This window comes from Macaca nemestrina, chromosome 2 (genome assembly GCF_043159975.1).
Source record: "Macaca nemestrina isolate mMacNem1 chromosome 2, mMacNem.hap1, whole genome shotgun sequence".
NCBI lineage: Eukaryota > Metazoa > Chordata > Mammalia > Primates > Cercopithecidae > Macaca > Macaca nemestrina.
Genome location: NC_092126.1, coordinates 130165652 through 130187309, shown reverse-complemented (window position 1 = coordinate 130187309; position 21658 = coordinate 130165652). Strand labels below are relative to the sequence as shown.

General features: G+C 41.4%; 2 pseudogenes; one reads left to right on the top strand and one right to left on the bottom strand.

Annotated features, from left to right (window-relative positions):
• Window positions 1–4958: 4958 nt before the first annotated feature.
• Window positions 4959–5335, bottom strand: LOC139361540 (large ribosomal subunit protein eL21-like; annotated as a pseudogene).
• A 14587-nt stretch (window positions 5336–19922) lies between these two features.
• LOC112427108 (transcription elongation factor A protein-like 8) lies at window positions 19923–21293 on the top strand (annotated as a pseudogene).
• The last annotated feature ends 365 nt before the right edge of the window (window positions 21294–21658 follow it).

The following is a 21658-nucleotide window of genomic DNA, read 5'->3' as shown; positions in this document are numbered from 1 at the left end:
TTGATATTCATTTCATAAAGTGTTTCCAGATCAGTTTGTCTCTTAATATACATTTTTATTTTTGAAAAGGCTTAGTGCACTAGTTTAGGTTACTGAATGGCTAAATGCCCCAAGAAATCATGAGCAATGTGAGAACAAAGTACTAGCAATACTGTTTACCCTTTGACCACCCTATTCTCAGTTTCCGCTCCAACAGGTTTTATTTATCTTAAGATTAAAGCAAATCACCAGTGGACATATAGTTATTGCTTTATGGTGAAATGCAAACACATAAGCCAGAGGCATCAGTGGTTTCTGTCACCTTTGAAAAATGATTCATTTTTATGAGCTTTGTTTTTCACTCATGGGAAACTTGATAACATTTCAGAGCCTGAAATCGTTCCCTTAGCTGAAATAACCTGTTGAAAGTAAATATAAGCCAAGCCTAGGCTAGAAGCGCAGAGGTTTAAGAAAATAAAATCCTTGAATCTAGAAACAGGTCTGTTCATACTATGGCAATAAGGAAAATAAATCATAATTGGATTTCACTGAGTCGCAATTTACCCTGAAACGAATTGTATTATATCAGAGAAATCTAAGACTCACAGATGCACTGATTAGTACATCTGCTCCGTTACTCGGTGCCATCTTTAATCAATCATAATGATCCTCCACCGGTCCTCAGAATCCTTCTTGACACAGAGAAACCTAAATACCATTTCTCATTCTTACTGAATAAAGACGTCACCACCATTTCCCATTTTGCCATCAAACAAATGCTAAACTCATCCCCTTGATGTAGGTTCTGGGTTTTATGCTGGTTAGCTTACACTAGGCAGTTCAGGGGTAGACCTCTAAAATTTGGTGACACCATCATTCTATTTCTCTTTCACAAATAACTTATTTTTCATTTATTCTGCTTCTATCTTACCATAACTTATTTCCTTTTCTCTGTTTATAATAGTTCATATGCATGTAAGTCCTTAATCTTATAAACTTCCTTAATCTGGTAAATTATATATATATAAAGGAAATTTAATAAATTTCCTTAATCATAAATTATATATAATATGTAAATTATATATTAGATTTCCTTACTCTTATAAAATTTCCTTAATCTTGTAAAAAATATATAATATATAACATAATGATTAAATTTCCTTAATCTGATAAATCATATATATATATATTATGTATATAATTTACAAGATTAAAGAAATTCCTAGCAGCAGAGAAATGTGCAATCAGATAAAATAAAATTGCTTTACTTTCCTTGAGATGAACTTAGTGACTATAGTCCCCATAGAACACACTGGAAGGAGATAAGCTCTATTCTGCAGCAGTAAAAGTTGTGATAATAATCAGCAAGTGATTTTTCCACAATGGTGAGATTTTCCATCAGATTTCATTTGACCTTGCACACTGTGTTAGCAATGAATAATTAATGGTACCTATTACAGTAATGTTCCATTTAACTGGCGTTGTCAGGGAATTAGATGCCCTAAATGAGTGAACTGGCCAGATACTAAGACTTACTTCCTTTAAGCACTAAGAAAATCTTTATTATAACTATTTCTTGTGCTTATTTTTCTAAAATGTGTAGCAATATTTTGTGACTTATTGACATTCACTGAAACACTAACATCTATTCATTCAACAAATGCTTATTGGAAGCCTAACATGTGCCAAGAACTAGGCCAGGTATGGGCACTATAATAGTGATTGAAAGAGACAGAGTCCCTGTCCTTGTTAAACCTATGTTCTGGTGAAGAAGAGAGATAATTAAACAAGGAATCCCACTGAACTAAGTGCTAGGATAAGAGAAGTAGAGACTGTTATGAGCTACATTGAACTGAATGGCAAAACAGTTGAATTCAAAGTTGTATGAGTTCTCCAAAACGGTTTGCCTCTCCATTAAATAACCTCTGATTGCCGTGTCTTGCATCCTTGTGATTGATCTTGATAAGTTATGGATTGTTTCTCTTAAATTCAGCTATATTTTTGCTGCTGGCTATGTGTATGATGCTGCTCCTACTATTTTTCTGCTATACAATAAAGTATATAAAGTGATTAAACTAAGATTGATAAATACGTGATGTATTAGTTACACACTGCTGCATTAACAAATTACCTCCAAAACTTATCAGCTTAAAACAATGCATAATTATTTTTGCACAGTTTCTGTGGGTCAGGAATCCACAGAAATCCAGAACACTTTGTTGGAAGCTCTACCTTAGGATCTTTGGTCTCTGTCATGGCTGTGTGTAATGAAGTGCTAGAGTCTCACCTGAAGGCAGGATGCCATTCCTCAAGGGCTGTTAGGGTGAGAGCTTCAGTTCTTTGCTGGCTGTTACCTGGAGGCCACCCTCAGTTCCTTGTTACATGAGCCTCTTCAGCATGGCAGCTTTCTTCATCAAAGCCAGCAGAAAGAACATCTGCAGCAAGATGGAAGTCACAGTCTTTTGTAGCCTAACCACAGAAGTGACATTCCATCACCTTTGCCATATTTTTTATTCCAAGCAAGACATTATGGCCCGCTCCCATGGAGATGAATACTGGGAAGGAGATCCTTGTGAACCATTGCATAGGCTGCTTACGCCACATACCAAGCATGTATCATTGTCTTTCTTCTAGAGGCTGTAGCAAACATCACTAAACAATCATGGCACTCTTTCTCATTGAGCCCAGAAAGGGCTTCAAAATCTTCCCTAGCAAAGGACACCAAGAGTTCTGTTACTGATCAGTTAGTGATATAAAACCAATTTGCCTTCTTTTATTTAAACAGTAACAATTTCAAATCATTGCCATAGGGAAAATATTTAGGTAGGGAATCTGGACAGAAACAGAGGACTCTAGTTGAAAACAGAACTACAACATGGTACAATTATATCCGTCATTTTCCAAGTCAATGGGAGCAAAGCAAAGTCTATAGCAAAAATCAACTGATAAAGACAACTGTTTCACAGTAAAGGCCATGAATCAGGAAATGCACATCATAGAATACAAGAGAAATCAGATCATATTATGGTTGAAGATATGCAAGAAGAAACCAGTCCTAACCAGGACAGAGATTATTCCCTTGGATGCACTGAACAAGAGTCATCAACATTTTACTCAATGAAAAATACTGGAGATGGATATCAGACACCATGGACTATCTTTGTGTTTCTGTTTTATCTCTGTCTCAGATTGGGGGATTTCCTGAAATATATATACTTCTTCTATATATGTGTGTGTGTTCCTCACTGTAAAGTTTATTTCTAAGTATTTTGTACTTAGTACTTAATGGGTAATTGACTAATATTTTGTGGGGAGATAATTTGAAGCTCTGTAATTATCTTATTCCTCATCAGAGTTCTAGCCCTTGTTGATGATTCTCACCTGAATCTGTTATTTCTTTGATAGTTGCTGCCAAGATTTTTAAGGGTGACTTTGGCATGAATGGTTTAAAGGAATAATTTGAGATTGTCAGCTCCTCTTTAGATGCTCCTAAAACTGCTATGTCTGAGAGCATGACTGCGACATGGGAGTTCTCCTTCCGAGGCCTCAAGGGGCCTGGACACCTCCTTCAGGACATGCAGAGACACAACGTGAACGGTGATGATCCTTGGGTTGTGTGATAGGCTTCAGCGGGTCCTCTGCCACTTCCCCTTTCACAGCTACCTTTTCCCGTTCTACAAAAGAAAGGCCAACCTCTCACTCATCCTGAATCCCCATTGTGGTGCATTGTGCCAGGGGAAAAAAAAAAAAAAAAAAAAGCAAGTCTCCAAACAAAGGAGTGATTCAAAATCTAGCTGTTTCTGTGTTGAGAAAGTGAAACATTCTAATGATTGAGTTACAAATCCTTTTGTAAGTCAACTGGTTTTCAATTCTTTGCTTTCAACAAAATTGAAGGAGGATCTGATGAAGTTGTCAGCTGGTAGAGCATTAAAAATATTTTTTGATGATAGATCACCACATTATTTTTGGCAAATAACTAGAAAGAGTTTAAAGAATTTAGTGATGTTGCTATAACAAATCTCCTCCATTCCCATCTACTAATGTGAACAAAATTTTTCAGTCCTTACAGCTATGATTAAAAGCAAAGAAAAGAAATAAAATTGATGCTGAACCCTGTCTCTTTTGGACAATAAAAAATATTTAGAAGTTAATGGGAGGGAGGGGAAAGCCCCATCCATCTCATCTAAGATACGCAATTCCAGCCTGGCCTGGTGGCTCACACCTATAATCCCAGCACTGTAGGAGACCAAGGAGGAAGGTTCACTTGAACCCAGGTGTTCAAGACTAGCCTGGGCAACATAGTGAGACCCCACGCCTAGTAAAACAAACAAAAAAAGATATGCACTTCCAATAAAGTTTTATTCTAGTTTCACAGTTATCTACAAATAATACATTTGTTGTTTTCAGCAAACGAGTACAAATAATAGTTGTAATGTAACAGGAAGAAATTTTTAACATCTAGAACAACAAACTCACAGAAAATATTAAAGATTTAAATTTTAACTGTATAGTATCTTGATCCAGACAAGTGTGACAGTGATCAATAAAAATCTTTCAAGCATTAAAATACAGTAAAGTCTCTGCAGGAAGTAGAATGGAAACAGGAAAAGGATTGACATATCAAATCTCTAGGATATTTAATTTTCACCAGATGAAGCTAAAAGAGTTAATCAAACCATTTTCATTTTACAGCATCAGAGTTTGCTAGAAATTATCCAACTTTTATATAACTTGTTAACCTTATGATGAAATATTTTAGTTCTCAACTTTAAAATATGTAAGTAGTAAATAATTTTTCAAAAACATTCTAAGGGCAATGAACAACATTTGAAGAACATTGCTTTAAAAAGATACCTTTTCTTTCTTTTTTTTTTTTTTTTTTTTGCTTTAAAAATGTCTTTTGGGGAGGGGACACCACACTCTACTCAAAAAAGAGACACATTTTTACAGTCCAGAGGTCTTTTATTATATTTTAACACCTATTGTGCCATCAATTCATAGGGACTAGGGGCCAGCAGCTCAGGCTCCTTCCCAGTGGTTTTCACAAAGCGTGCTTCTCCAGGTGAAGGAGCCTGGCACAGTTGAACCCAGGTACCTTTCTCTTTGGCTTCTCTCTTTTTCTTGGCAAGAATCTTGCCCTTAACTTGTTTATTTACAACAATGCCAACAGCATTCTGGGTAATATTGTAGACTCTTCCGGTTTTGCTATGGTAACACTTGTGGGGCATTCCCTTGGTGTCTACAATATCACCTTTCTTATAAATTCACATATATGTGGCCAAAGGAACAACTCCATGTTCTCCAAAAGGCCTACAGAACATATATCAGTGTCTCTTCTCTTTCTCTTTGTGTTCATCGTTTTGGCCAATTACTGGAAGATGGTGGTTCCAGCTGAAAGGAAGACTTTTTTTTTTTTTTTGAGACGGAGTCTCACTCTGTCACCCAGGCTGGAGTGCAGTGGCACAATCTTGGCTCACTGCAACCTCCATCTCTTGGGTTCAAGCGATTCTCATGCCTCCACCTCCCAAGCAGTTGTGATTACAGGCGTGAGCCACTGTGCCTGGCAGATACTTTTCTTTTGTATGCGTTACTTCACAGAATTTCTGTGGGTATCTTCAGTTTTCTACAGCAGACCCTTTGCTTGCCATCCAGGGTCTCCTCTGCCCCATCCTCAGTGTCACTTCATCCCCCAAGGCAAAGACTAGCCTTGCCCACTGGCAGGAAAGGAACCAGGATCATCTTCATAAATCATCAAGTTAAAGATCGTCCTTTGGGTATCATATTTATAACACTTAGATTCCTAGAACACATGGCCCCTTTCTGATGATAGTCAAGATCTCACGTCCAAAGAGGGAAAACATGCCCTAGTGGCAAGTCCCCTTTGCCATAATTCTGTTTGAATGAGGGCCATCTGATTAGGGATATGCACACCTTATCGAGGCCCAGTAGATTCTGGGTAAAGCAAGAATAAATAGACTCAGCATGAAGTGGAAAGTCAGCAGTGATTTCTAAATTCCACAAGCCTTAGTAAAATGCTGATTCCTTACTACTCAGCCTTAAAAGGGAACAAAATAATGGCATTCACAGCAACCTGGATGGAATTGGAGACCATTATTCTAACTGAAGTAACTCAGGAATGAAAAACCAAACATTATATGTTCTCACTTATAAGTGGGAGCTAAGATGTGAGGATGCAAAGGCATAAGAATGATACAATGGACTTTGGGGACTTGGGGGTAAGGGATGAAAGACTACACGTTGAGTACAGTGTACACGGCTTGGGTTGTAAGTGCACCAAAATCTCACAAATCACCACTAAAGAACTTATCCATGTAACCAAACACCACCGGTTCCACAAAAACCAATTGAAATAAAAACAAAAAATTTTTAAATGCAGATTCCTAGACCTTGCCAACAAGATATTCTGACTTGGTGGGTGTTGGGTAAGGCCCAGGAAGACGTACTTTTAATGTATATCCCAAGCACAACCCCTGCCAGGTGATTTTTTGGGATATGTCCATGTACCGTATCTTTAGCTGATCTTTGACCATGATTTAGCCTTTTCAAATGCGTTTCTTTTGATTTCCCTCCGGTATTTAGTATTCTGAAGTTAAAACGAGTCTGTAAATTGGCTTAGGGTAAGCGAGCTGTTATTATATCAAATGACTAAATACTTAAATATTACTTTTAGTTGGAAGTATAATCAACCACCTAGAAGATATCAATTATTATTTAAGTTTGATTGAATTTTAAAGTACTTAAGCTCCAAAGAAGAATGTGGATAGGGAAAATAGATTTATAGAAAAAGAGATATAAATGATAAACATTTTAACTGATGCTTTCTCCTTAAAATCATAAAAGTATTATGTGATAGTGAAACAGGAAAGGTTCCCTTGTCCCCCTCACACGGCGTGTGATGGGAGTGTGGCTCGCTTCTTCAGTGCCCCTCTGCTCAAACCTCTAGGGAGCATACAGATGGGCAGGCTGTGGGGCTCCGACCCCTCGGCAGTGTCTAGGGGTGAATGTTTACAGCTGAAGCCCCAGGGTGTGTGTTACAGGGAGCTCTTTTAGTTTAGCTGTCCATAGGCAGTTTGCGTTAGCTCAATTAGACCTCTGCCTTATCGCAAGGACAGAGGGCTTTCTGTATCCCAGGATTCTTGTCTTGGTGTACCGGAAGAATTGGATCACACACGGGCTTGGAGAATGACTGCAAGGTTTTATTGAGTGGAGGTAGCTCTCACCAGATCAGGGAGCCAGAAGGGAGATAGTTTTCCCCTGGACTCAGGGCACTCTCCAGCCCAGGCTCTCCTCCAACTGCCCTGGCCAAACTTCGCCTCCTTCCACCCGTCGATGGCCTGCCGGCGTGCCCATGTGCTCCTACACTTGTGTGTTCCTCTCAACATCCAGCCGCCCTCCATCCCTGTTCCTCCACTGTTGTGCTCCTCTCGATGTCCAGCCACCTGTGTATCTGCCTGCTAGTGTCTCAGGGTTTCTATAGGCACGGGATGGGGGCATGGCAGGCCAGGATGGTCTTGAGAAATGCAACATTTGAGCAGGAAAACAAAAATGGCTGTCTTCACCTAGGTCCATGGGCACAGGCTTTGGGGTGGAGCCCTAGCCAGGGACCATGCCCTCCTCTACCCAGCACTTCCCTGCCCCCCTTCTGTATCAATAGCAATGTAATAATATTGAAGAAAGTCTATGGTAAAATAGGCATGAGGCTAGGACTGTGGATCTATATCAGTCCCACAAAATTAATTTGGTCATACCTGTAAACAATATTGTAAAATTTTATAATTTTAGCCAACAATTCTACTTCTGTAAATCTAGTTAAAGGAAAGGCAAAACTACCAAATTTGTCCACTGTAGAACTGTGTATTCGTTAATTATAGAGTGATAACACCAAAAAATAGAAAACAACTCATATAGGGAATTGAATAAATTTCCTGGAGTAAATTTTCTGGAATATTATATAGTTCTTTAAAATGTTATTGTTGAAAATAATTAATGTTATGAGATAATGTTCAGGATATAATGCTAAATAGGTCTCAAATGTATTGAAAAAAAGAAGAAAGGAATGAAGGAAGAGAGGGAGGGAGAAAAGGAGGGAGCGGAAGGGAGAGGGAAGGAGAGAGGAAGAATATCTAAAATACATATAGGTAAGACAAAATACCTGGTGAAATTAAGAGTAATTTTTATTTTCTTATTTCTATTTTCTTTAGTTTTTAAGTTCTTTGCAATGCATTCATCAATTTTATAATCCAAAACAGTATTGCTTTAAAAAACACATTAAGTAGGTATTCCAACTTCTGAACTGCTGATTCTACGGAAAAACAGATTTCACAGTCCACTGGCAGCATATCTGTGCAAAGCCCCACAGAACTAGTGCATTTCCCTTATTCCCCAAGTCCATAGACAGCAGCCCGACCTACAGGCTAATACATATTTCTCTCTCTCTGGCTCTCTCTCTGGCTCTCTCTCTGGCTCTCTCTCTCTCTCTCTCTCTCTCTCTCTCTCTGTCTCACGCACTCACACACACACACATAGACACACACACACAATCAGAGGATATTCTAGCATCTCCCTTGAGAGCCTACTTCCTTTCGTTTGTCCTGAATAATTTAAATGGAGCTGAAGGAAGCTATTCTTTTCCATGAGCTTGATATTAAAGGGTGGAAAGAACCCTGCAATGAGTTTATTTCATTTATCAGTATTATCATGATTAAGTGTCCCCTCTTACATTATTCATTCATTCAACAAATAGTGTTGAGTGCCTGTTAGACACTCAGCTAGTCACTCTGATGGAGAAAAAGATTTAGTCACTCGCTTGTCTGCTTAGTCAGTCAGTAAATGGTATTTCCTATAGTATTTACCCCCTTTGTGACAGACGCTGTGTGAGACATTGCACATCGCGAGCTGTGATTGCACCACTGCGCTACAGCTTGAGTGACAGAGCAAGACCCTGTCTCAAAAAAAAGACACTGCAAATGCAGTAGGAAACTAGATAAAGTTCCTGCCTTCAAGGAGCTCATGGTCTAGTAAGAGAGAGAGAGCCAAACAGATAAATAAAAATAATTACTGCTTGTAGTATGTGTCATGCAGGGATACACAGGTGTCAGAACAGAAACTAGCACCAGTACCTAAATAGGTAAGGGGGTCAGGGAATGCCTCTCTAGGCTGGGGAGTTGGGGTGTGACTAGGAGAACAAGAGAAAAACAGCCAGAGAGCGCTGAGTTCAGGCGGAGACCAACCGCAAGGTCAAAGCTGAGGCAGGAAAGCATGCGAGTGGCTCTGGGAATGGGAAGATGCTCTGTGGGATGGGGTTCGGAGGCTCTGGGGAGGGGTGGGCAGCTTCTATTGCCAAGATAATGACTTTGGCTGGATCCAACACAGAGTTTGAGTCCAAGTTTGTATCTTAATGAGCAGAATAGTAAATAGGTATAATTATGATATAAATCAGGAGAGAACAAACTTTTTCTGTAAAGATAAATAATACATTTGGCTTTGCAGGCCTAAGGGTCTCCATTGCATTGCTCAACTCTGCTATTGGAAGGAGAAGGCAGCCATAGACGATGTGTAAAAGAATGGGTGTCGGCTGGGTGCAGTGACTCACGCGTGTAATCCTAGCACTTTGGGAGACTGAGGCAGGCATCGTTTGAGCCCAGGAGTTCAAGACCAACCTGGAAACATGGCGAAACCTGTCTCTACTAAAAATACAAAAGATTAGCTGAACGTGGTGGTGCATGCCTGTAGTCCCACCTACTTGAGCGGCTGACGTGGGAGGATCGCCTAAGCTCAGGAAGTCAAAGCTGCAGTGGGCAGAGATTGCACCACTGCACTCCAGCCTGGGCATCAGAGTGAGACCCTATCTATCTATCTATCTATCTATCTATCTATCTATCTATCTATCTATAAATGAATGAATGAATGAATGAATGAATAAATAAGTGGTGTCTTCATCTGCAGAGACAGGCAATGGATCAGATTTGGTCACGGGCCATAGTTCATCATCCCCTGATATGAAGGATAAATAAAAATCTTCAGGAGTGACTGGGTGCAGTGGCTTACACCTGTAATCCCAGCACTTTGGGAAGCCAAGGCAGGTGGATCACCTGAGGCCAGGAGTTCGAGACCAGCCTGGCCACCATGGTGAAACCCCATCTCTACTTAAAAAAAAAAAAAAAAATTAGCCAGGTGTGGCTGCAGCTGCCTGTAGTCCCAGATACTCAGGAGGCTGAGGCAGGAGAATCACTGGAACCTGGGAAGTGGAGGCTGCAGTGAGCCAAGATTGCGCCATTGCACTCCAGCCTGGGGCAACAAGACTGAAACTCCATCTCAAAAAAAAAAAAAAAATCTTCGGGAGTGTATGGGAAATCAGACAGGGAGAAGATGACTTCCTGGGGCGAGAGCTGAGTTAAGTCTTGAAAAATGAGGAGACTTCAAAAATAAAATAATGGGGGAAAGGGAAATCCAAGGAGAGGGGACAGTAGGAGCTAGACCCAGAGGCAAGAATGGCCAGTGCCCATAGAGGAGTCTGAGAGGTGGTGGAAAATACATTTGCAAGTGTAGTTGTTTTATTCCTCAGCTATTTTGAGGGCTTATGAAGTAGCAGGCAGTGTGCTAGACCACTAGGGACAGGGATAAGAGGGGAATAAGGAGCGAGTCCCTGAATTCTAGGACAATAGAGACCAGAGGGGGTGACAGATACATGAATAGGACTTCACACATTCAACTCAGTAAGAGAAAGTCAGGGAAGGCTTCCCAGCAAAGGTAAATTTAGAAATTAACTTTTTCCTTCATTATAAATGCTTCATTTAACACTTGATTGAACAGATAAATATATTCATATGCTACAAAATTTAAAAGGCACAAAATGGTTTACAGTAAAGTTTCCCTCTCTTAAAGTCTATCCCTCAGGCCTACTCAATACCCCCTCCCCAGAGATAACCAATATCACTGATTTGTTCCAGATTCTTCTGGAGACAGTCTATGCAGATCCAAGCAGATGAGTATGTTTTCTCATTATTACTCAGATGATCTGAGCTGAACTTTAAGAATGAATTCTTCAGAGAAGGGAATATGGAGAATGAAAGGAAGAGAATAGCAATTGAGGCAAAGAGAAAAATGTCATAAAGATGGGAAGTGGGGAGGGCAAGAGATGGCACAATATGTGGGTTGGGGAGCATATGACAAGCTCTCCTGTGTTGCTGAGACATTAAGCATGAGGCAGAGGCCAGGCCCAGTGGCTCACGCCTGTAATCTCAGCACTTTTGGAGGCCAAGGCAGGAGGATCATTTGAGCCAAGGACTTCAAGACCCCTGGGCAACATAACAAGACCCCATCTCTACAAAATATTTTTAAAATTAGCCAGATGTAGTGGCATACACCTGTGGCCTCAGCCACTCAGGAGGCTGAGATGGGAGTATTGCTTGAGCCCAGGAGTTTGAGACTGCAGTGAGCCATGATCATGCCACTACACTCTACCCTGAGTGACAGAGCAAGACCTTGCCTCAAAAAAATAAAAGAAAAAAGAAAAGTGTAAGACAGAAAGGTAGGAGGGGCCAGGTCATGGCAAGACTCTATGTTGTGGAACACAGATTTAACCTAGTTGGCAGTCAGAATTTAACAGAGACTTTTATAAGCACGAGAGTAACAGGCTAATTGATGTTTTAGGATGATCATTTTAACAGTTTATAGAGGGCAAATATCCAAGTGAGCCTTGAATGACAAATAAAAAAGTTGAGCTTTTTTCCTTCAGTCAGTGGGAACCAATGAAAGTTTTTAAATAAGGGAAGGGTGATATCAAAGGTGTGACTTAGCCAAATGAATCTATCAGCATTGTCGGCAGTGTGCTGTTCTTAATACCACGCCGTGTTAGATGAAGAATGACTGAGATAAACCCAAATAAGTGACAATCCACCCATCAACCCTCAGCAGAAATGTAGGTCTTTTGTCTGCTTTTTAATTTTAAGGGAGAAATCTATATTAGCTCTCTATTGCTGCATAACAACTTATCCCAAAACTTAGTGGCTTAAAACCATACCCATTTATTAGGTTAGTTTCTGTGGGTCAGGACTCCATGGTCTCTCCCAGACTGTAATCAAGATGTCAGTCAAGACTGGGGTTTCACCTGAAGGCTCAACTGGGGAAGGATCTGCTTCCATACTTACTTACATGACGGTTGGTAGGATCCAGTTCATTGAGGTGTTCAGTTCCTTGTTGGATATTGGCCCACAGCCACCCTCAGTTTCTTGGCATGTGGATCTCTCCCACATGACAATTTGTTTCATAAAATGTACAAGCTGAGAAGGCAATAGTGTCTGCTAGCAAGATGGAGGTTAAACACTTTTATAACCTAATTAGAGAAGTGGTATCTTATCATCTTTACCATTTCTGTTGGTTAGAAGCAAATTGCTAGGACCAGCCCATACTCAGAGACTGGGCATACACAAAGGCATAAATACAAGAAGATGGAATCGTTGGGGAGCAACCTGGAAGCTTAACGAGGGCTGCTCCTGCAAGTATTTTGCAAACCAGGACAAGGCCAGGAGGAATAAAGCCTGTATTGTTTCTCAGCGTGACCCAGCCAGGAAATCACCTTGCTCTCCCCTGGCCTGCTGGCTACCGCCCTCATTACCATCACTGCCTTGCGGCTGTCATTTTTGTCCACTTCTCCTAAAGACAAAATGCCTCCTTCTTGCAGTTACAGCATCTGGGAATATTTAGATGCAAGCTGTGTTGGGCTGACTCTCCCTGCTGGACTCGGATTGTTGTGAGAAGCTTCCTCCCTGCTGCTGCTGCTGCTGCTGCTGCTGCTGCTGCTGCTGCTGCTGCTGCTGCTGCAATTTCTGACATGCACTGACTAAAAGAAACACCTCTAAACATGAAGATAAATTCTTAACTGGTCCTTTACTTTTTTAAACAGAGTGGATTAGTTGATTTGGTGAAGGAGTTGCCTCCACTCCTAGCAGTGCTTTCCAAACCGTAGTGTTGCCTTACATCAAACAACTTCACAGAAAGCCTGGAGGACTCAGCACTCAGATCCCAGGCTGTGTAAATGGCGATTCCAAACCACTCCAGGCAGATAGACGTGACAACAGCTGCCATTGAGTATGTATACGGTGTGCCAGGGACTGGGGTAAGAGCCTGACCTTCATTATCTTGTTTTAGTTCACTAACTGCACAGAGTTCATGCTACTATCCCCATATGACAGAGGAGGAACCTGAGATCCAGAAAGATTAGATACCATGCATGGATACTCCCAGCTAGTAAGTAGCAAGCAGTACCAGGATTCAAACATAGTCTGATTTGACAGTCTTGCACTTTTAAATTGGGGGTCTGCAATAATTTATCTTTTTTTTTTTTTTTTTTTTTTTTTTGAGACGGAGTCTCGCTCTGTCGCCCAGGCTGGAGTGCAGTGGCCGGATCTCAGCTCACTGCAAGCTCCGCCTCCTGGGTTCACGCCATTCTCCTGCCTCAGCCTCCCGAGTAGCTGGGACTACAGGCACCCGCCACGGCGCCCGGCTAGTTTTTTGTATTTTTTTTTAGTAGAGACGGAGTTTCACCGGGTTAGCCAGGATGGTCTCAATCTCCTGACCTCGTGATCCGCCCGTCTCGGCCTCCCAAAGTGCTGGGATTACAGGCTTGAGCCACCGCGCCCGGCCTAATTTATCTTTATGAATAGTCATGTTTTGTCCTGAATTATAAGGAGACCTCATCAGCTAAACATAATTTGGGGAGTGGTAAAAGAAAGGTATCCACCTAAAATAAATCCACTTAAAATGGAAATTAAAACATCAATGTAAAAGTTGAGGGAATTTTTTTTTTAATTTTTTTATTTTTTTGAGATGGAGTCTCGCTCTGTCACCCAGGCTGGAGTGCAGTGGAGCGATCTCGGCTCACTGCAAGCTCTGCCTCCCGGGTTCACGCCATTCTCCTGCCTCAGCCTCCCGAGTAGCTAGGACTGCAGGTGCCCGCCACCACGCCTGGCTAATTTTTTGTATTTTTTTTTTAGTAGAGACAGAGTTTCACCATGGTCTCGATCTCCTGACCTCGTCATCCACGCACCTCGGCCTCCCAAAGTGCTGGAATTACAGGCGTGAGCCACCGTGCCCAGTCAAGGGAATTATTTTTATTAGAACTGTATCTTTTTAAATAAAAGTTAAAATAAAGAGAAAAAGCTTATTTAAAAAAAGAATCTTAGGTCAATTTTCAGCAAACTTTACTGGAAGGTCCAGATAGCATAACTGTCACCAAACTTTCTCTGGAAGGGCCAGATAGCAAATATTTTTCACTTTGTGGGCCATGAGATCTCTGCTACAACTACTCAAGTCTGTCATTGTGGTATATGAGCAGCCACAAATAATAAGTAAACGAATGGGCATAGCTGCGTTCTAATAAAGATTTATTTATAAAATCAGATGGTGGGCCAGATTTGGCCCTCAAACTGTAGTTTGCTAACTGCTTATTTAGATTATAATGTAATGTATACCAATTCTTAGAAGAAGCAAGAATCATGTAGTTTTAACACAATATTTCTGACAAAATATGTGATAACATTTTGTGTGTTTACAATCATGATAACATAATACAACATAATCTCTTCCGACTGACATCTGTAGTTTTATCGAAAGAGAACCAATTGTGAAAAACTATTTGAGGGCCTTATTGCTTTTCTCAAGGTCTCTGTCAATCCTTCGATAGTCAAATAATTATCTTTTGAAACCATTATAACATCATCTGGATTTTCTCTTCTTCAGTTGTAAGCTGCTCTTCTACTAGAACCCTGTTTCTACGTAACTCTGCGTAATTCTCTATCATCTTTTCATCGACTTTACGAAATCTTGTGCATTTGTAAGATTTGCTATTCACTTTCAAGAAGCTTTTTATTGGTTTGCCTGTTTGCTCAGTGGACATCCAATGGGCAACAAGAGAGGAGAAGCAACTAAAACTGTAACATGATGAGCAAAAAAGATGCTGAGCCAGGAAGAATTTGAGTAGGAATTAATTTTGTGGTGGTCATGTCATTGGTGAATATTTCCTGTGTTACCATAATCTCAGCTTCCCTCCACAATTGGGTACCTGTAGGTTGTCAAATAACAAATACTCAGGTAATGAAGATCTTCCCTGTATAATTTATCCATCTATTTTATGCATACATTATTCTCTTGCATTCAGTTTTTCTATTATATCTATCATTTATTGAGCATCCACTCAATTTTTTTAAAAAAGCCATTTTACTTATATAAACATCCTTCTTTCCAAATTCTTACTATCCACACTGAGTAACCCAGTAAGTTGAGATCAATTTTCCAATATAATTCTCATTATCTGAACTCAGGATCTGAATAGCTTCAGAAAACACTATATTCCTTGCTAGACAAGCTTACTGTTTTTAGTCTCATGATCCAATTTATCTTTGGCTAGGAAGGGATACTTGTTTGTTTTTCCCGTTTCTTCCAGTAACTGAAAAGAGTCTTTTACTATCCTCGTCTTACAGATGAAGTTTCTGATATCCTAAGTAAGCAAGTAACTTGCCCAAGGTCTCCTGGGCAGTCAGTGGTAAACTGAGAGTCAGAGCCAGGTCTGACTGGCTCCAAATCCCATGATCTTTCTTCCACTTGCCTTTTATTTTTTTTAATTCTTATTTTTTTATTTTTTGAGACAGTCTCACTCTGTCACCCAGACTGGAGTGCAGTGGTGCAATTTCAGCTCACTACAACCTCTATCTACCAGGTTCAAGCGATTCTTATGCCTCAGCCTCCCAAGTAGCTGGGATTATAGGTGTGCACCACCCCACCCAGCTAACTTTTGTATTTTTAGTAGAGATGGGGTTTCACCATGTTGGCCAGGATGGTCTCAAACTCCTGGCTTCAAGTGATCTGCCCACCTTGGCCTCCCAAAGTGCTGGGATTACAGGCGTGAGCCACCATGCATGGCCACATGCCTTTTAAATATGCAATTCACGTGGATGAAAAGCCCAGCATAGTCATCTATCACAAAGTCAAAGTTACAGATTCCTGTGCTCTTTAAATCACATTTAAATTAATCAAGCTAATTTTACATCATAAGCAGTGATGTTGCCATTTTTAAAAATTATGCGATGCAGATTTCAGTATTGCAGTAAATGTAATTTGAGTATAATTTCTCTATTTATTATTAAAGACGTTCTCAAACTGTGGTCCCAGAAGAGCAGCATCGATATTACCAATAAACGTGTTAGAAATGCAGATCTAAGGCCGGGTGCGGTGGCTCACACCTATAATCCCAGCACTTTGGGAGGCCAAGGTGGGCGGATCACTTGAGGTCAGGAGATCCAGACCAGCCTGGCCAACATGGTGAAACCCCATCTCTACTAAAAATACAAAAATTAGCCGGGCATGGTGGCAGGTGCCTGAATTCCCAGCTACTCGGGAGGCTGAGGCAGGAGAATCGCTTGAAATCGGAAGGCAGAGTTTGCAGTAAGCCAAGATCATGCCACTGCACTACAGCCTGGGCAAAAAAGCGAAACTCCATCTCAAAAAAAAAAAAAAAGAAAGAAAGAAAAGAAAAGAGAAATGCAGATCTACAGCCCCAGCCCAGATAAGCCGAATCAGAAACTCTGGGAATAAGCCCCATCGATTTAGGTTTTAGCAAGTCCTCCAGGTGATTCCAGTGAGTGTTCAAATTTGAGAGCCAGTGAATTAGAGGATGAACAACCATACTCTTTGGTGATTCTTGCAATAAGAACCAGAACATATGGGTGTCAGAAGTCTGGATGACTTGTTGACTGTCAGAAAGCTCTGATTAATGCTCTTATTTCTCTTCTAGTCATTTCTTCATTCATCTAACAAATACATCCTCAGCCCCAACTCTGGGTCAGGCATGATGCCAGGCACCAGAAACAAGGTAGAGAAAAAGACGGGGCCCTAATCTTCTCAGGTTTACAGTCTAATGTGGGTGACAGACCAGAACACAGTCAATTCCAGAACACAGCATTGTCTGTGCCTCGCAAGATAAACAGGGTGCTAGGAGCAAGAGGTTTCACCTAATCCAGCCCTGCAAGTCAGGGAAGATTTCCAGATTAAACAACTCAAGAGGGTAGGAGTCCAGAACATTCTGAGAAGGCCTAGTGCCATGGGAGGTTGTTTTGTCTCTCCCACATATGCACAGCCTGCTTGAAGCAGCTTCAGATGGAAGAAGGGGGGTGCAGAAAACTCAACCTGTTGCTTCCAACTTGTTGGAACACTTATCTCCGACATGCATTAAAAACATATGGAAGGTCAAAGCTCCATGTGTTCTCTTGGTAGGGGAGCAGAAAATTGGATACGCAAATATGCATACCTCCCCGATCCCAACTGCTGGACTCTTATTGCCAATTTACGTAATTTCCTGTGCTTACTTCAAAATAGTGAGGGGGGGCAGGAGACATTGTGAACACCATAATCAGGCTGCTTAGGCTAGCGGCTGCTTAGACTAGCAGCTGCTAGCACATTCATTCCCTTCTTCCTTGATTTAAAAAAAAAAAAAAAATCCAGTAGAACCTGAGGGGAAACGCATCATTTGGCAAATGAATGAATAGTTTCTACTTAAGAGAAATCAGTTTAGATCCAACAAGCCATCCACAAAACAGGATCCCACTTACTCCTTCATCTAGCAAAAGTGCTTTGAGTGCCTACGCTGTGCTGGCACTGAGCTAGGTGCTGGAGAAAGGACAAGTACAGGAAGGGCCCTGACTGTAAGGAGATTAAAGGACAGAAATTGAACACCACTTTATTTATTTTTACTCTTTTAGGCAGGTCTCAGTCTGTCACCCAGGCTGGAGTGCAGTGGCACAATCAGACCTCGCTACAGCCTCGATCTCCTGGACTCAAGCAATCTTCCCACCTCACCCTCATGAGTAGCTAGGACTACAGGCATGCGCCGCCACACTGGCTATTTTTTTTTTTTTCTTAATTTTTTTGTATAGACAGGGTCTCACTATGTTGCTCAGGCTAATCTCAAACTCCTAAGCTCAAGCAATCCTCCCACCCTGGCCTCCCAAAGTGCTGGGATTACAGGCACGAGCCACCATGCCTGGCCTCAATACCACTTTTAATGTGATAAATGTTTAAAAGAAAAATGTTATTAAATAGATCTATCCTAAAGGCACATGCTGATAGATGTTTAAAAGAAAAAAGTTATTAAATAGGTCTACCGTAAAGACACACTCACATGTATGTTTATTGCAGCCTTATTCACAATAGCAAAGACATGGAATCAACCTAAAAACCCATCAATAGTAGACTGGATAGGCCGGACGCAGTGGCTCACGCCTGTAATCACGCCTGTAATCCCAACACTTTGGGAGACTGAGGCAGGTGGATCACTTGAGGTCAGGAGTTTAAGATCAGCCTGGCCAACATGGTGAAACCCTGTCTCTACTAAAAATAGAAAAATTAGTAGGGCATGGTGGCAGATGCCCATAATTCCAGCTACTCAGGAGGCTGAGGCAGGAGAATCTCTTGAACCTGGGAGGCAGAGGTTGCAGTGAGCCAAGATCATGCCATTGCATTCCAGCTTGGGTGAAAGAGATATTCCATCTCAAAAAAAAAAAAAAAAAAAGAGTTGCTCAACAGATCTTTGTGGTGACAGAGCAGTCCTGTGTCTTGGTTGTGGTGTTGGATGCACAAATCTACACATATAATTGCATAGAAGTATATGCACACACACAATATACAAATGTAAAGTGCATGTAAAACTGCCAAAATTCAAATAAGATCTGTGGATTATACCAATACTGCTGTCCTGGTTTCATATCGAACTGTAGTTATGTAAAATGTTGCCACTGGAGGAAACTAGGTGATAGGTACACAGGGACTCTGTTTTATTTTTGCAACTTGCTGTGAATCAGTAATTATTTTAAAATAAATAGTTTTGCTAGGCGCCGTGGCTCCTGCCTGTAATCCCAGCACTTTGGGAGGCCGAGATGGGTGGATCACCTGAGGTCAGGAGTTCAAGACCAACCTGGCCAAGATGTTGAAACCCTGTTGCTACTAAAAATACAAAATATTAACCGGGCATGGTGGTGGGCACCTTAATCTCAGCTACTCGGGAGGCTGAGGCAGAGAACTGCTTGAACCTGGGAGGTGGAGGTTGCAATGAGCCGAGATCACACCCCTGCACTCCAGCCTGGGCGACAGAGCAAGACTCCATCTCAAAAATAAATACATACATAAATAAATAGCTTTTAAAGTGGTTTTAAACAGTTTTAAAACATATGGAAATGTTAAAATAGTTTAAAAAAGTAATTTAGAAACTATAGGAATGACCTGATGAACAATTTATGCTGCAAGATATTACTCAGTAAGCAGATTTGTTCAACATATTGTTTCATTTATTTAGAGAATTAAAGGGTGCTCTAGACTGAATTGTGTCCTACCAAGATTTCATACATTGAAGCCCTAGCCCCCAGTATGATAGTATTTGGAGATAGGGCCTTTGGGAGGCAATTGGGTTCAGGTGAGGTCATGAGAATGGGGCCCTTGTGATGGAATTAGTGCCCTTACAAGAAGAGACACCAGAGATATTCCCTCTCCTTCCTCTCTTTTTCTCTTTGTCATGTGAGGATATATCAAGAGGGCCCTCATCAGAATCCAACTATGGTGGTACCCGATCTCAGACTCCAGTCTTTAGAACTGTGAGAGAAAAATGTCTGTTGCTTCAGTCATGCAGCCTATATGGCAGCTCAAGCTGACCAAGCCAAAGGGAAATAATTGGTCATTCATTCATCCATTTGCTCATTCATTTCTTTGTTCATATTACCCAGCAGTGACTGCATCTTTGGTCACCCCTGGTCCTTGAGACCATAAAACACACAGGGTTTATGGTCCAGGGCCTATTTCCCTGTAGCCACTCCCTATTGCTGGAGAAGATCCTTTCAAGATCAATTTATTCTAAAAGGAAATAATAAAAAATACTCAAAATGCACAAGTCTTGTGAAGAAAATGAAGAAAATCCACAGAACATGCCAAAGGCTGAGGGAGTCCACCCTGGGAAAGGTATCCCCCAGGAGGCAGAAGGAAGCCTCAGCCCTCATCAAAAGGTGTAAGCCAGGAAGCAGAAGGAAACCCCAGACAAGGGCTGACTGGGCCTGGCTGGGGATTTAAAGAGGATGCTCCGTGTTAGGCATTAGGATCCTGGAGAAATGGTAACAGCAGATGAGTTGGAAAGACTTACGGAAGAGATAGGAAGAATAAGAACAAGTTGGTGAAGATCCAGTGGAAGCAAAGACATTCTCACAGCCAGCCATAACCTCTGTGCTTCAGGCCTTCCATTCATTTTTGTCTGATATTAAGATCTGGTCCCTGCTTTCTTTCTGTTAGCAAAAAAAAAAAACAAAACAAAAACAAAAATACACAAAACACAACACAGAAGACTTCCCGAGATAGAGCAGAGACTGTAGGAGAGACCCACAGACACTAGCCAGGAGAGATGAATAAAGGGAAGTGAGCCAGGCAGAGAGACGAGAGTGCGTGAAGGCCCTGAAGTGGGACAGGGTGCTAGAGACAAAAGGAATCTGGCATCAAAGCCACAGAGAGAGCAGAGGGAAGTGGGAGATCAGAAGAGGCTGAGGAGGGAGGCAGGGACCAGGTCTCCAAGGGCCTTTTGGGTCAGTGATGTTGCCCTGGCATGATTTTCCCTGCACCCATTTTCACTTTCAAATACATCCTTTTACCATACTTCGGTAAAGTAATTGTTTTTTTTTTAAAAAAAAAAAAAAAAAAAAAGAGTCCTTTGGTTGATCACTTCAAGAGTCACCCCACATTTGGGCCATGGGGAGGACTATAGGTTACCTTGGGATGATGGGCAGCATTGCAGGATTTTCAGCTAGACGGTTAGGTTCTCACTTTTATTTTAGAAAGGCCACTCTGCCTCCAGGGTTAGAACTACTGCTGAAAGGGAAAATAAGCTGACCAGAAGATTTTGCTTATTCTCCACAGGGAGAGGAAAACAAGGGAGGGTGAGGTGGGTAAGGGATGGAGAGAGGCTGCCAGGCCTTCACCACCTATGGGAATCTATGGGCCAAACTCTACCCCAACCCCAAACCCTCTGGTGGCTCGCTGCCTTCCCACATCCCAACCCCACCCCTACCCTGCCACCTTCCACCTCCACTCTAGACAACAATCAGCCTAACAAAGGACAACCCTGGAAGCGGGTGAATAGAAAACAGGGTTTCTATGCTTTATTGCTTCTGCTGACTTGCTCCTATTCAGACCTGGGGCTAAAGAACCTGTCAGTCTTCAATCTGGAGACATCTCTACCCATCCTTATGCCTGAATTTTCCTCTGCATAACAGTTAGAATCTAGTGTTGTCTTTGGGATGAATGTACCAATGCTTGAAATGATCATTATGAGCAGAGATTTCCTGCAGGGTTAAAAAACCAGACTTTCTCGCAGTTTCTGTCCTGTGCATTCTAACCAACTCAGTCGAGTGGCCCAATCTTCCACTTCAAAGAGTGCTCTGTTCCCTTTGTTACAGAACTTCCTATGGATCAGTGAAATGTCTCTAAGAAATTCTGCTTTCTCTTCTTTATCCTTTTATCTTCATCCTCACCCCACCATCCATTTGACTTTGCCAACTACACAAGTTGTTATGGATTGGTGATTTTTTTAACATCACCCAAAACTTTCCTCTATGACCTTGGCTACAACTCCTGT